We start from the raw sequence: 15,298 nt of genomic DNA, 5'->3' as shown, positions 1-15,298 counted from the left end.
CACCATAATTAACTTTGGGGTCATGCTATAAAAATCACATAATATTACATTTTTCCTGCTTCTTTTAGTTTCAATAATAAAATGCTTTTGATAAAGTTCAAAGCAAAATAGTCTAACATGAAATTTTGTATTAAGTAGATGGTAATTTCTCAAAGCTCCATAATTTTCAACAGGGTAATGGCTACCAATTACCACGTGCCAGGCATACACCAGGAACCATACCCTGTGTTTTCTTTATATCATTCCACTGTGTCCCTAGTGAGTCTGTTAGCATCAATCAACAATTTAGTTTTAAAAAAGAAACTTCCCAGGTTAGATGAGATCTCATTCATGCTCATCTCCATGAAGGCTGACTTGAAAATCTGAGAATCACTGGACAATTAATGTATACTCCCTCCTCTAGTAACTGTCTCCATTATTTTAGTTTCAGTGTCACTATTCTCTCTCCAAGTACTTTAAATAACCAACTAACCATTCCTTCTCAGATTATCCATGCACTAATCTTCCTACATTAAACATTGGTGCTCCTCAGGGTTCCATCAATAACTTTCTTTTCACTCCTATGAGACAATCCTGTCTAGTTCCATGTTTTTATTACATATTAACATCTAGTGACCACCAAGTTCATAAAGTCCATTTCTGATCTTTTTCTTGGTCTGAATATTCAATTGCCATCATGTCCACTTACATGTGCTAGAGGTAGCTAAAATTAACATGCCTAAAACAGAACAAATTATGTCCTTACATTACACATATATCTTGTTAGTTGGTGTCATACACGGTGGAGTTCCCCACTTGTAATGGGATTAAGCTCATGCCCTTTGCCAAAAGATCTCATGGTGGAATGGAGAAGTATACCTCCCCATATATGCGGAGGCTTTCTTTTTTTTTATTCTTTTTCTTTTTTTTCTTTCTTCCTTCCTTCCTTCTTTCCTTCTTTCTTTCCTTCCTTCCTTTCTTTCTTTCTCTTTCTTTCTTTCTTTCCTGTCTTACTTACTTATTCCTTTCCATCATAATCAGAGCCTTTAGGAGGCATAGCATGTTTCCACTTGCTCCTTCAGCCACCAGGAGAAGAGCACATACCATATAGAAGCTGTGTCCTTCAGCCTGGGACCTAAAATGAGAAAACACATGAAGACCAGAGTGTGACCTGGATCTGGAGCATAATCACCAGGCTGGCCTTCAGTCCGGCAGATCCAAAAGTGAGAAGTAAATGTTTACTCTTTAACTGTTAAGATTTGAGTGTTGTTTTGCAGCATTATCACAGGCAAAGCTGACTAACTGATCTCGCTAACATACTGGAAAACTTAAGTACCAGATTTTCTTATGCCTTCTTTTTAGTCCTCCACATCAAATATAAAATTACCAACACCTCTCAATTGTATTTCTAATTATCTCTTATCTCCTCTCTTCTCTGCTCCTGCTCCTGCTTATGACCCAGGCTCATTTCATTAGTCATCTGGGCTATGGAAATAGTCTTCTCACTGATCTCCCCTCTTTTCAGCTTCTATTTCCGTAAATATATCCTCCTCACTGTTACCTGAATGATGGAGCTAAAACCAAAATGTCCCCACATCAGACACTTGTTTAAATCTCCTCATAAACTCTCCACTGCTTACAGAATCAAGTCCAGCTCCCTAGCTCAGCACAGAAGACCCCCTGTGAGCTGGCCTCTGTCCACTCCATTTTTTTCCCTTCCACCTGGCCCCTCCTCAACTACATGCTTCACATTCATCAGATACCTGTCCCTAGAGCTTCTAACACACAACCATATGTTTCAACTTGGAGCCTCTGCCCCTTCTTTCCTTTGCTTTGACGCCTCTCAATTCAATCTCCAGGTAAACTCCTCATCTTCCTACAACCTCTGCTCAAAGATCACCTCTCATCCTCTCCATTTTTCTCAGGGACTTGTGCACTAAAACATATTCTTACTCATTTGCACCATGCTGTTTATACATGTGTCTTCTCTACTGGACAGCAACATTCAGTTTTGCACCCCCAGCCTTACCTTGAACTAGATTGAGCTGAATGTTCAATCATGCTCAGAAAGCTCATTGTCCAGAAAACAGCCTCGTGTACCCCACAGCAGGAGAGCGTATCAGAGCCTCTGGAGCAGCAAGTCCTCATCTAGGAAGTTCTCAGAGAATGCATAGTTGGAGAAAGTTTTCGGGCAAACACCAGCCAAGTGAAATGAGCAAAAGGAACAGTACTAGAGTGGGAAATTTTGGCCAGAAGTCACAAGCTCTTTCATCCCAAACATCCTCAGAGACTCTGCTCAGAATCATAAACTGAACGAAAAATTTGGGCTGAATGGGTTAGTCAGGACTGATTCATTAACCCCCTCATGTCCAGAATCAAGTATGTGGTGATACCAAAAAGACCCCAATGTCCCTAAATTCTAGCTCACTCTGCACAGGTACACCCCAAATCCGATCTCACAGTTCAGTTGCTTCACCACTTATTAGCATCTTACCCAACAGTTTGTTACAACCAGACCTCACCTTATCACTCTACCTTCAGGACCAGATGAAACAGCGAAAGGAGATAGAGGGAGAAGAGTTAGAGAAAGCACTGTGCATACTATTATCATAACTACCACCAACTCTGGACCTGGGAAATGGAGTTAGCCATCCCCAGAGAAAAACAACACTAAGTCTTGGAGTCCTGGGCTTTTGAATTAACCTTACGAATAACTATTTAATAAAACCACTATTTCCAGGTCTCTTTGCTACACCTGTGACAGTTTCCTCTTGTCTCCTGTGCTGGTTTTTCCTACTAACCACTCCCAGGCTGACAATTTGCCCTCCAGCCCACCACTTTGGTTTAAAACTACAGGCTAATATCTCCATCTGCCAGAGGGAATCTTTATTCAAATGCCTGCCATTCTTTGATGCAAAATGTTCGATGGTAAACTAGACAATACCCCCAACACCATACTCCACCCCAACCCCCGACACACATCTTCCTATTCACAGCTCCCATGACTTCATTTGTGGCACCCAAACTTTCTATGTACCTTTACACCTCGGAATTAATCTGGTTATTTTTGTGTTCATCTCACAGACCAGTCAGGCACATTGTCTCGTCAAGCCTTCCTTCAGAACATCTCTTGCATCCACCTCCTTGCCACCACCCTGGACAAGGCTTCATCATCTCATATGTGGACAGACGTCTTATAACTGGTTTTCCAATTCCTAACTAGTTTGCCAGTTCTCACTAATCTCACTTCTATGAGCACTACAGTGATAAGGACTATAATGGTACAAAGGTCTTATCCATATTTGTACCCCCAACACTTAGTGTGATGCCTACTGCACAGCTGCACAGTAGATGCCCAATAAATGTTTACTTGATGGGTGGATCAGTTCTTTATACTACCCATAGATTATTGCTTACACAACATATTTGCCATGTTACTCCCCGGCACACTCACATAAAATTTCCTCTTACCTTCTGAGGTCTAGAACAGGGTTATTTTTTATGTATTCATTAATTTTTTCCAAGAAATTATTTATTCAAGAGAATTCTCACTCAAAAATATGGTAGACAAAATACAGAAACTCAAAGCTTCTCTGGTTAAATCTAGGGTAAAATGTTTACATCCATACCTACAACCTTTCCCACCTTGCCTCCTTTCCTCCCATCCCCAAGCAAACCTAGAGCTAGAAACTAAGATACCCTAAGACAGAAATTCCCAAACCTTAGTTTGCTTAATTTCCACCTGGAGGGTTAATTAAAATGCACATTATCAGGCCCTACTTTAGATTAGGATTTACTAGTCTGGGCTTTGATCTTTAAAAGGATGCATTTTAACAAGCATCCAGGTCATCCGATGAAGGTTGTCAGAAGAATAGACTTTGAGAACCTTATCCTAGCAGGTGATAGATTGGAATTTAAAAACTCCATCTCACAGAATGACATTTGAACCCCTTGTGGCAGAAATTAAGGTCTGTCAGAGTCTGCTATTTATCCCACCCATCAAGATTTAATAACACAAATACATTAATTAGTTTGATTCAATCATCCCATGATGTATACATACACAATTGTCCTTTGGTATCCACAGGGAATTGGTTCTAGGACCACCCCTCCACAAAGTCCATGGGAGTTCAGGTCCCTTATATAAAATGGTATGGTATTTGCATATAACCCATGCACATTATCCTGTGTACTTCAAATCATCTGTACTTACAATATCTAATACAATGTATTATTTTTATTGTTATATTGTTACAATAAAAATTATGTATTATTTTATATTGTTGTATTATTAATTTTTTTCCAAATATTTTCAATTCTCTTTTTGTTGAATCCATAGATGCAAACCCCATGGATATGGAGGGTCAACAATATCATAAAGTCATGTTGTACTCTAAAAATATATACAATTATTATTTATTAATTAAAAACAAAATATATTTTTAAAAAAGATTTAATAGCAAGTGCACCCAAGAACATTTGCTTCAGTTTATTGCCCTATTGCCCTCAATCATATTAATATCCGGCTTGATTCATGTCTTAAGTTCTTTCTTTCTCAGTTTGTTTGTTTGTTTCTTTCTTTCTTTTTCAGAGTCTCATTCTGTCTCCCAGGCTGGAGTGCAGTGGCGTTATCTTGGCTCACTGCAACCTCCACCTCCCGGGTTCAAGCAATTCTCCTGTCTCAGCCTTTCAAGTAGCTGAGACTACAGGCCCGTGCCATGAGGCCCAGCTAATTTTTTTCTATTTTTAGTAGAGACGGGATTTCACCATACTGGTCAGGCTGGTCTCAAACTCCTGTCCTCAGGTGATCTGCCCACCTCGGCCTTCCAAATTGCTGGGATTACAGGTGTGAGCCACTGCGCCCAGCCCTTACATTCTTTCTTATACAGCTTCCCCCAACTAGAATGCTCTTCTCAATCCACTTCCTCTTCCTTTGTACATCTCCAAATTCAACCGTTATTCATCATCTGGAACAAGGCCTTCCTCACTGAAGCTTTCCCCCATCCATACAACCATCCATTCATTCAATGTAAATTTATTGAATGAGCAGCAGTTCTAGGTACTGTGGATATATCACTGAACAAAAAAAACACAAATCCTAGTCCTCAAAGAGTATATATTCTAGTGCATAAAGACTAACAAACAAACTGTAATGTAAGATAAAATATGTAGTAAGTTAGATGGCAGTAAGTTCTGTGGAGAAAATAAAGAAGGGAAGAGAGAGAGAATGGCAGGAGTAAAATGCAGAAGCAATTTTAAGTGGAGTGGTTGAGGATAGTGACAACTGAATAAAGATAGAAGGAGGTGAGGAAGTAGACCACATGGATATTTGGAGTAAAAACTTTTCAAGTAGAGGGAAGATCAGGTGAAAAAAACGCTGAGGCAAGAGTACACCTTGGGCATTAGAGGGACAGCAAGAATGCCAGTTTGTCTGGGGAGGAACAGACAAATTTCTAGTGAGCTAGGAAGAAGTGGCAAAGAGTTGATGTCAGAGGTGACAGACTGAGCAGCATCTGAAGGGCACTGGAAGGACTCAGTTTCAGTCCTTCAGGATACCTTTACACTGAGCAGAGAAGCATGTCCTGACCCACATTTTAACCACAGTGTTATACATCCTGTGTCAACAACAGTCTGAAGCAGTGCAAGAGCAGCAGTTAGGAGGTTACTGTAATAGTCCAAACAAGAGGCTATGGTGACTTCATGACATGGATTGCGGCAGAGGTTGTAAGAAATGAACCAATTCTGGATATATTTTGAAGGGAGAGATGACATAACTTGCTGACAGATTGAATATGGAATGTGAAAGATACTGTTGTCTCCAAGGTTTTTGCCCTGAACACCTGAGAGAATGGAAGTCACCATTAATATGAGGAAGACTATGTAAGAAGAAGGTAGGCAGAGGAAGACGAGGGATCAACAGCTCAGTTTGAGGCATGTTAAGTTTGAGATGTACATTGGACATCCACGTGGAGCTATTGAGTATTATGAGTTAGGATTCAGGGTAAATGTCTGTGCTGGAAACATAAATTTGGGTATTATCAGCATATAGATGGTGTTTAAAGACCATCAAGGAAATCATCAAGGAAATCAATGTAGAAAAAGGAGAAAAGAGCCCTGGAGCTCTTAAATGTTAAACAGTTGGTGTGGAGGAGTGGGGAGGACCCAGAAAAAGAGACTGAGAATGAACACACACTGATGCAGGCAGAGATCAAGAAAGAGAAGTTAGCAATGGAATCAAATGCTTCGATAAGTCAAGTAAGATTAAAAAAAAAAAAAAGACCATTGAATTTAAAAATGTGGAAGTCTTTGCTGACCATGACAAGAGTAGTTTCAGTGAATAAATAAGGGGAGAGCTAGAATGGAGTGGATTCAAGAGAAAAATGTAAGGAGAGAGGTGTACAGACAATGAATAGGGATCACTCTTTCAGGATGTTACTTTTATCCTACTTAATTTTCTTCTCCCTCAGTCTCTGTAACATCTAGGACCGATCTGCTTTCCTGAGCATTTTTATCATCACCCTCAGTGATAATTTTTAATTGTGTTTATGTCTTCTTTCCAGCTAATTTGGAAGTTCTTATTGGAAAGAATCAGTATCTCCTTTCACATCTGCAACACTCCCCTCAGTGCTTTGCACAATTCTGTGCCCATAATGAGTGTTTTAGTCTGTTCTCACATTGCTATAAAGAACTATCTGAGACTGGGTAATTTATAAAGAAAAGGGTTTTAACTGACTCACGGTTCCATAGGCTGTACAAGAAGCATGGCTGGGGAGGCCTCAGGAAACTTACAATCATGGTGGAAGGCGAAGGGGAAGTAGGCATGTCTTACATGGCTGCAGAAGGAGGAAGAGAGAGAAGAGGGAGGTGCTACACACTTTTAAACAACCAGGTCTTGTGATAACTTACTCGCTATCACGAAAATAGCAAGGGGAGAGTCTGCCGCCATGATCCAATCGCCTCCCACCAGGCCCCTCCTCCAGTATTGGAGATTACAGTTTGAACATGAGATGTGGGCAGGGACACAAATCCAAACCATATCAATGAGTATCCAAAAATACATGCATGTCAAACCAAATAAATATTTCTCCAATGACTTTCTCTGTCCCTTTTCCTAGCTTTTAACTACTTCAAGCAACTTGTAGATTAAATTTCTGTTCTTCAATTTGACTTTTAAGTACCTTCACAAAATGGCCCTCCCCAAAATTTGTCTTTTAGTATTTTCTTATATAGCCCTCTGCTTTAGTCAGGATATTTTGTTGACTTTACTGAAAAGAGGCTGCTTATTTTCACATATTATTTTAATTATGATACTAACTTTTGGAAATTCTTCATTCAATCCAAGGGCCTTTGTCCTCTTAAAAACTAATCAAGGAAGAGCTGTGGTCCCATATTTGGAATGCTTTTTGCTTTAATATGTAGCTACCCCAGATTTTAGGTATCATATCTATGTCAACTTCATGAGGTATTTCCTGTGCTGTCTATTGCACTCCATAATTCTACTTTTATATTTGTTCCACTTAAAAATAAATCCTAGACCAAGCTTAGCATTTTTGGTTTTCTGTTTCTCCTATTCATTAACTAGCACTTTCAGGATCAATAAAAAATCAAATGAGAAATAAAGTATTACTACATGTAAAGGCTTTTAATTAAGGATTAATACATGATAGAATGAATAAATAAATGATGGATGGATGGATGGATGGAAATGGCTTTTGCATTGTACAGTTATCTGATGCAGCATACATTATCCTGTTTAATCTACACAAGAGCTGTCAGATGTTGGTAGCATACATTTAACAGATGATAAAATAGTTTTAAAAAGGTTAACCTTCCCAAAGTTTTTCCAGGACACTGGAACCTAAACTTCCTAATTCAGTTCTAGATTCAGAATCCAATTCCAAAACTACTAAAATCCAGTTATTTTCTTTTTCCACCATGGTCACTTGCTGGAAAGCAATAAATAAGTAAAACCACTAGAATCCTAAATCGAAATTGTTTTCAAAGCATGTTCACTTAGAATTGATGAGATTTTGTTGAATCTGTTTTCCAGTGAAATTGTAATTCTAAAATTATATTCTTTTCCTCCTTAATAACAAACTTATAGTCTCACAACCGGTTTGATTACTTAACAAAATATCAGCACAGCAAAGTACATAGCTCTTTAACAACTTTCTTTCCTTTTGATTCTGTACCTCTACAAAGCTTTGTCAAACTACCACTGACTCAAACGGTAATGGTACACAAGCTAGAAATGTACTCTGGGAATACATTTTCTCTTTGGAGCTAACGTCTTTCTGCCACATGTTCATTCTCTTAGATTTCTGATCTTAAGAGCACAAAACAAAGAATGGTTTATTAATCAAATGTTTTCGTGAGCCTATTTGAACTCCACATCTTAGATATATTTTAAAAGATGTTCTACTTACTTCCTTAGTGTGGAAACTCTTGTGAATTTTGAAAGCTTTCTTAACCATCTTAGATCATTGAGATACCGTTCGAGATCTGAGTAAATAATTTACTAGCAGGTACCCCCAACATGATTGAATCCTTCAAGTTAACAATAAAAATCTGACAATCTCATTTGCTTTATTTTTGGTTATGGGCTCTAAGGAAAAAGAAAACTAAGAAAGAAGAGTTATATGACAACATATGATGCTATAAAGGAAATATATTCTCTAGTTAAGACAGCCACTCCGCATCCCAAGTGCCCTCAGTGTATAGCGTATACCCTAAAGGCATCTGTCCTAAAACTTGAAGTTGTGTTGAGATTTTCAGAGAAATTATGTACAAAACCAAAGTGCTATTTTTTATAATTATCTTTGATAAAGGAATATAAAGTCGGGATAATTTAACTTAAATGTAACCACATATTAGTAAATAAATTTCTCATTTTATATAACACTAAATGCTTTTTGGTTGTTTTCATGGTGAATTGTGAATCTATAATGTAGAGGTTTTGGATTTTAAAAGCTTCTATAATTCAAAATAAAATGAATTATATTAGACTCATGTTAATTTTGTGGGAATGATCTTCCTATTGAGTAAGATATTAAGATACTTTAGACTTTGTATCTTGAGACTATGTATTTCTATATTTTAAGTCCCAGGTTCACTACTTCTATCTTGCCTCTTAAGTTTCAGAATTAATGAATGAGATGGAAACTCTCCATATATTGCAGAGGAATGTAACAAATAAGCGGATTGAAAAACTAGGTGTATGCTTTCTTTTATCATTTCTTAAACAAAGAATAAAAATGTAATTAATTAACCTTGCATACTATCCTCTCTTTTGCCAAACCTTAATTAGGTTCTGGGAAGTGGATACCCTTCAATGAAAATGAACAAAAATAGCCCTCGATGAAACGATTACAAAATGAGTTTTCTCATTGAGGAGTAAAGATGAGACATGAAAAATATGAGCTTCTGCAGCAGGCATTTTTCATTCTTTTTTACAATGTGAGCAAATGGAGGATGAAGAAACAGCCTTCACCTTTCATATGCTCTACTATGCTCCAAGATTTACAGTAACTCTTTAAGATAAAAAATTTAAAAATAAAAATAACAAACCTGCACAAAATAGGAAATTGTCAGTCACTAGGGAGGTGACTATCAAGTATATTTTCCTGTGGATGCTTTACAACGAGTTCATGACTGTTAACCAGACTAAGACCATGACTTTGAGAAGCAACAAAATTTGAAAATGGGAGCTTCCAAACAAAAGGATGTTGTTTCCCCAGTGTAATTTGTTTTGAAGTTATTGCCTAGTAAGCACTGCATAAATTCTATTTCACTCATGCATGACAAAACTGCACTTGGATTTTTACTAAGCAAAGCCATAGTCAGAAGAGAAAGAAATCTGATCATATGCATCGTTTCTAATGTAAAAATTCACACTCTTCCTGATTCCGACAATGATGTGATTTGTAAAGGGTTCTAATTGTGGTCAATTATTACAGTCCTTCAGCGCCACCTAGTGTTTTCCATATAATGGTATGCCCCAGTTCACCTATGAAACCAAACTAACAATAGTCATACATCCCAAATAAAAAGAAAAAAGGAAACCTCAAAGTTTAATTTTGATATTTCATAGTCAAAGTGCTTTCCATTGTTTTATTTTATTACTCTTAAATTGCTTAAAAGCTTTTGTCGCTTTTGTTGAACTAAGTCTTTTGCATGTTTGGGTTCTTACCATTGATAAATGCCTAATTGCCATTGTTCCCTGGAAAATCAGAGTAACTATAAGGTTAACCCTGTTTTTATAAAAGGTAAATTATTTCATAGTCGATTCATTTTAGAGTGAAATGCCTACACATATAAGAAGCAGCAAAGCAACATGAAAATAAAGGTGACCATTGAATATCTAATATTTGTGAGCTGACAAAATTGGTTGAGCACACTCTCAAGTTACTCTTGTTGGTAATAGTGGTCTCAAAAGAATGTTAAGGTGGGTGTCTGCCACTTCCCCATAACCTCATTACCAAATTATAATAAAAGCATGTCTCAGACCGGACGATGAAACATATATATGGACATTTATTAAATAAACATAAAATAGCAAGCAAGTAAAAAAACTGTTCATACAATCTATCTTGAACTAAATACTCAGCTGTATTCTTTTTAGTCCTGTTATAAATAAAGTTTCGGTGCCACAAAAGAAATAGCACTCAAATATAAAATTTTCTTTTTTTCTTCTCAGAAGGGCAATTTACTTCTCTAGAAGGGTGCGCCCTCACAGAGGGAGCAATGATGAGCACACGCCTGGACGAGGGAGCGGAAGGAATTCTTATTCCTGATGCACGTCGCCCCTGCTACTGTGTCATTCCCCTATTGGCTAGGGTTAGGCCGCGCAGGCTAAACTAATTCCGATCGGCTGACTTAAAGAGAGTGACGGGGTGATGATTTGGCTGGAAAAATGGTTATGGCAGAGCAGGACATCGGAATGAGTCAGGGTGGAGCAGGTGATCAAAAAAGTTTGCTTTATGAGGAAGTTAAGTTTAAAAGTAGAAGGCAAAGAATTGGACATACTGACATATTGATTCTTTGAAGAGAAATTTAGAACTCATATCTAACAGTGCTCAAATAACTAAATTACATGAGAGATTCACTAGAGGCAGGTGTAACAAATCCTTGAAACAAAATTTTGTTATATTGTAATCAGCATCAGGAAACTAGAAATTATCCTAAACGAATGGCTGGACACAGGAACACTTACGGGTAAAGATTTAGGCACTATCCCTATGGATGAAAGCTACAGGCCTCTAATTTTATTTTATAATTACTGAAGTTAGTTTTGTCACAGAGAGGAAATGTATTGTTAAAAAAATGATCCACTTCTGCCGGGTACGGTGGCTCACGCCTGTAATCCCAGCACTTTGGGAGGCCGAGGCGGGCAGATCACAAGGTCAGGAGTTCGAGACCCGCCTGGCCAAAGTGGTGAAACTCCGTCTCTACTAAAAATACAAAAATTAGCCGGGTGTGGTGGCACACGCCTGTAATCCCAGCTACTTGGAAGGCTGAGGCAGGAAACTCGCTTGAACCAGGGAGGTGGAGGTTGCAGTGAGCCAAGATCATGCCACTGTACTCCTGCCTGGGCAACACAGCGAGAATCTGTCTCAAAAAAAAAAAAAAAGACCTGGTGCGGTGGCTCACGCCTGTAATCCCAGCACTTTGGGAGGCCGAGGCGGGCGGATCACAAGGTCAGGAGATCGAGACCATCCCGGTTCACACAGTGAAAGCCCGTCTCTACTAAAAATATAAAAAAATTAGCCAGGCGTGGTGGCAGGCGCTTGTAGTCCCAGCTACTTGGGAGGCTGAGGCAGGAGAATGGTGTGAACCCGGGAGGCGGAGCTTGCAGTGAGCGGAGATTGCGCCACTGCATTCTAGCCTGGGCGACAGAGCCACTGCATGACACTGACTGAGGAAACATGTACCCCTTTGTTCTTGAACACACATGAGAATGAGATCTTCTACATGCATGCCTTCAGAAAATATATTATTCTTGTTCTGATTTACTCTCTCTCAAATCTCTATCAAAGTAATTCAACAACTAGAAAAATGTCTTTGCTTCTAGATAAGAAGTGCTAGATTTGGGTCAGATAAAGAGCATTGTCTAGGGAAATAGAATTGCAGTCTGGATCTTTCAAATCCAGATACACACCAGGTTAATAACTAGTTTAGACTGCTCATGGAAAAGCCAACATTACTGTGCAACTCTCATGTTGCACTTGTCAGGAGGAAAGAGGAGACTCACCATTTAGGCCTGAATGGCTTTTTTTTTTCTATTGCAAGCCAAGTTAATAAGTGAAGAAGAATCCACATTCCCTATAAAGCTTTTTCAATCTCTTCATTTACAAATTGTGAATGGTAGCGCAAATGTAACAAGAGGAATTGTGGTATTGCCTTGTATTCAATTCTCAAATAAATATTTCAAAAGAGACAAAGAAAATTGACAACACAGGCATATCTCAGAGAGATTGCGAGTTCAGTTCCAGCCTATCACAATAAAGCAAATCGTACAGACTTTTTGATTTCCCAATGCATGTAAAAGTTATATTTGTGCTACACTGTAGTCTATTAAGGGTATAATGATAGTATGTCTAAAAAGGCAATATACATACCTTAATTTTAAAATAGTCGTTTGCTTAAAATATGCTAACAGTCTTCTGAGTTTTCAACCAGTCATAATCTTTTTGCTGGTGGAGGGTCTTGCCTTGATTTTAATGGTGGCTGACTGATCAGGATGGTGGTTCCTCCAGGTCTGACTGTGGCAGATCATACCTGTGGCTGTGGCAATTTCTCAAAATAAGACAACAGCAAAGTTTGCACAGTGATTGACTCTTTCACAAAAGATAGAACACAATGCTATTTGATAGCATTTTACTCATGGTAGACTTCCTTCAAAACTGGAGTCAATCCTCTCAAACTCTGCTGCTGCCTTATCAGCTAAGTTTAATGAAATATTCTAAATCTCGTATTGTCATTTCAACAATGTTCATAGCCACTTCACCAGAAGTAAATTCTATCTCTAGAAACCACTTTCTCTGTTCATCCATAAGAAGCAAGTCCTCATCTGCTCTAATTTTATTATGAAATTGCAGCAATTCAGTCACATCTTTGGGCTCTACTTCTAATTCTAATTTTCTTGCTATTTCTACCACATCTGAAGTGACTTCCTCCGCTGAAGTCTTGAACACTTCAAAGTCATCCATGAGGGTTGGAATCAACTTCTTCCAAACTCCTATTGATGTTGATACTTTAACCTCCTCCCATGAAACACAGATGTTCTTGGTGGCATCTGGAATGGTGAATCCTTTTCAGAAGGTTTTCGATTTACTTTGCCCAGATTCATCAGAGGAACTATGAATGGCAACTATAGCATTATAAAATGTATTTTTAAAACAATTAGACTTGAAAGTCAAAATTACTTCTTGATCCATGGGCTATAGAATGGATGGTGCATTAGCAGGCATGAAAACAACATTAACCTTGTACATCTCCATCAAAGCTCTTGGGTTGCTAGGTACATTGTCAACGAGCAGTGATATCTGGAAAGGGATCCTTTTTGCTGAGCAGTAGGTCTCAATAGTTGGCTTTAAATATTCAGTAAACCATGTCGTAAACAGATGTAAACAGATGTGCTGTTATCCGGGCTGTGTTGTTTTAGCACAGGAAGATATTTAGCATAATTCTTACGGCACCCACGATTTTCAGAATGGTAAATAAGAATTGGCTTAAACTTAAGTTCATCACTTCATTAGCCTCAAAGAAGAGAGTTAGCCTGTCCTTTGAAGCCTTGAAGCCAGGCATTGACTTCTCCTCTCTAGCTATGAATGTCCTCGATGACATATTCCACTAAAAAGCTGTTTTGTCCACATTGAAAATCTGTTGTTTATTGTAGCCACCTTCATCAATTACCTTAGATAGGTCTTCTGGAAAACTTGCTGCAGCTTCTGTATCAGTACTTGTTGCTTCACCTTGCACTTTTATATTATGGAGATGGCTTCTTTTCTTAAACTTTATGAATCAACCTCTATTCACTTCAAATTTTTCTTTTGCAGTTTTGTCACCTCTCTCAATCTTCATACAATTGAAAGGAATTAAGGCCTTGCTCTGGATTAGGCATTGGCTTAAGAGAATATTGTGTCTGGTTTGATCTATTCAAGGCTGTATTGCTTTTTTATTATTCATGTGTTCCCTGTAGTTGCATTTTTAATTTTCTTGAAGAACTTTTTCTTTCATTTACAGCTTGCCTAATTGTGTATCTCAAGAGACCTAGCTTTTGGCCTGTCTTGGCTTTGAGCATGCCTTCCTCACTATATGCAATCATTTCTAGCTTTTGATTTAAAATGAGAGATGTGAAACTCTCACTTGAATACTTAAAGGCCAGTTTTAAGTTATTAATTGGCCTAGTTTTAATATTGTGTGTCTCAGGGATTAGGCCTGAAGAAAGGAAGAAAAGAGGACTGGCAGTCAGTGGAAAAGTCAGAACACCAACATATTCATTAAGTTTGCCATCTTATACAGGCATGGTTCATGGTTCCCCAAAACAACTGTAGTAATAACATCAAAGACCACTGATCACAGATCACCATAACAGATATAATGATAATGAAAAAGCTTGAAATATTGCAAGAATTGCCAAAATGTGAAACAGAGGCATGAAGTAAGCACATGCTGTTGGAAAATGGTGCCAATAGACTTCCTGGATGCAGGGTTGCCAAAAGCCTGCAGTCTGTAAAAACAATATCTACAAAGTGCAATAAAGTAAAGTGCAAGAAAACCAAGTATGCGTGTGTTTTCTAGCATTAATAAATTTATTTTTTGAAAAATACACCACCAAAGACCTCATTTTGTTTCAACACAATAGGAGATACATCGAGGCTAAAATAGTCCTTTCCTTTAGTGTTTAAAAAATAATCAATAAATTCATCAGCAGGAACTATATAGTATAATAGGGCCTAACATATTAATATTATTATGCTAGCTAGAACATTGAAAATGTACAAGTCTTAAGCTCTACAATGAACCTTATTTCTCACTAACACATATGCAAAACATTGGTTTGCATGTTGTCACAATAGGTGACTTGCTCAGTATGGCTTAAAGCTTGCCATAACATTCACATGTGCCTAACTACTTTACTACATTACTTTCAATAACAAAAACCGCCATTACATTTGCACCAACCTAGTATCTCTCCACTGACTCCGTGAAGGCCCACCTCCTCTTCCTGATGAACCTCCAATTCTCAATTTTGAAGTTTGCTCAGATGTAGATAACCTCAACAGAACCTTAAATCCTAGAGGCAAAGACTATAAAT

Source organism: Macaca thibetana, chromosome 3 (assembly GCF_024542745.1).
Source record: "Macaca thibetana thibetana isolate TM-01 chromosome 3, ASM2454274v1, whole genome shotgun sequence".
NCBI lineage: Eukaryota > Metazoa > Chordata > Mammalia > Primates > Cercopithecidae > Macaca > Macaca thibetana.
The sequence above is the reverse complement of the archived record's forward strand: the minus strand, read 5'-3'. Positions refer to the sequence as shown.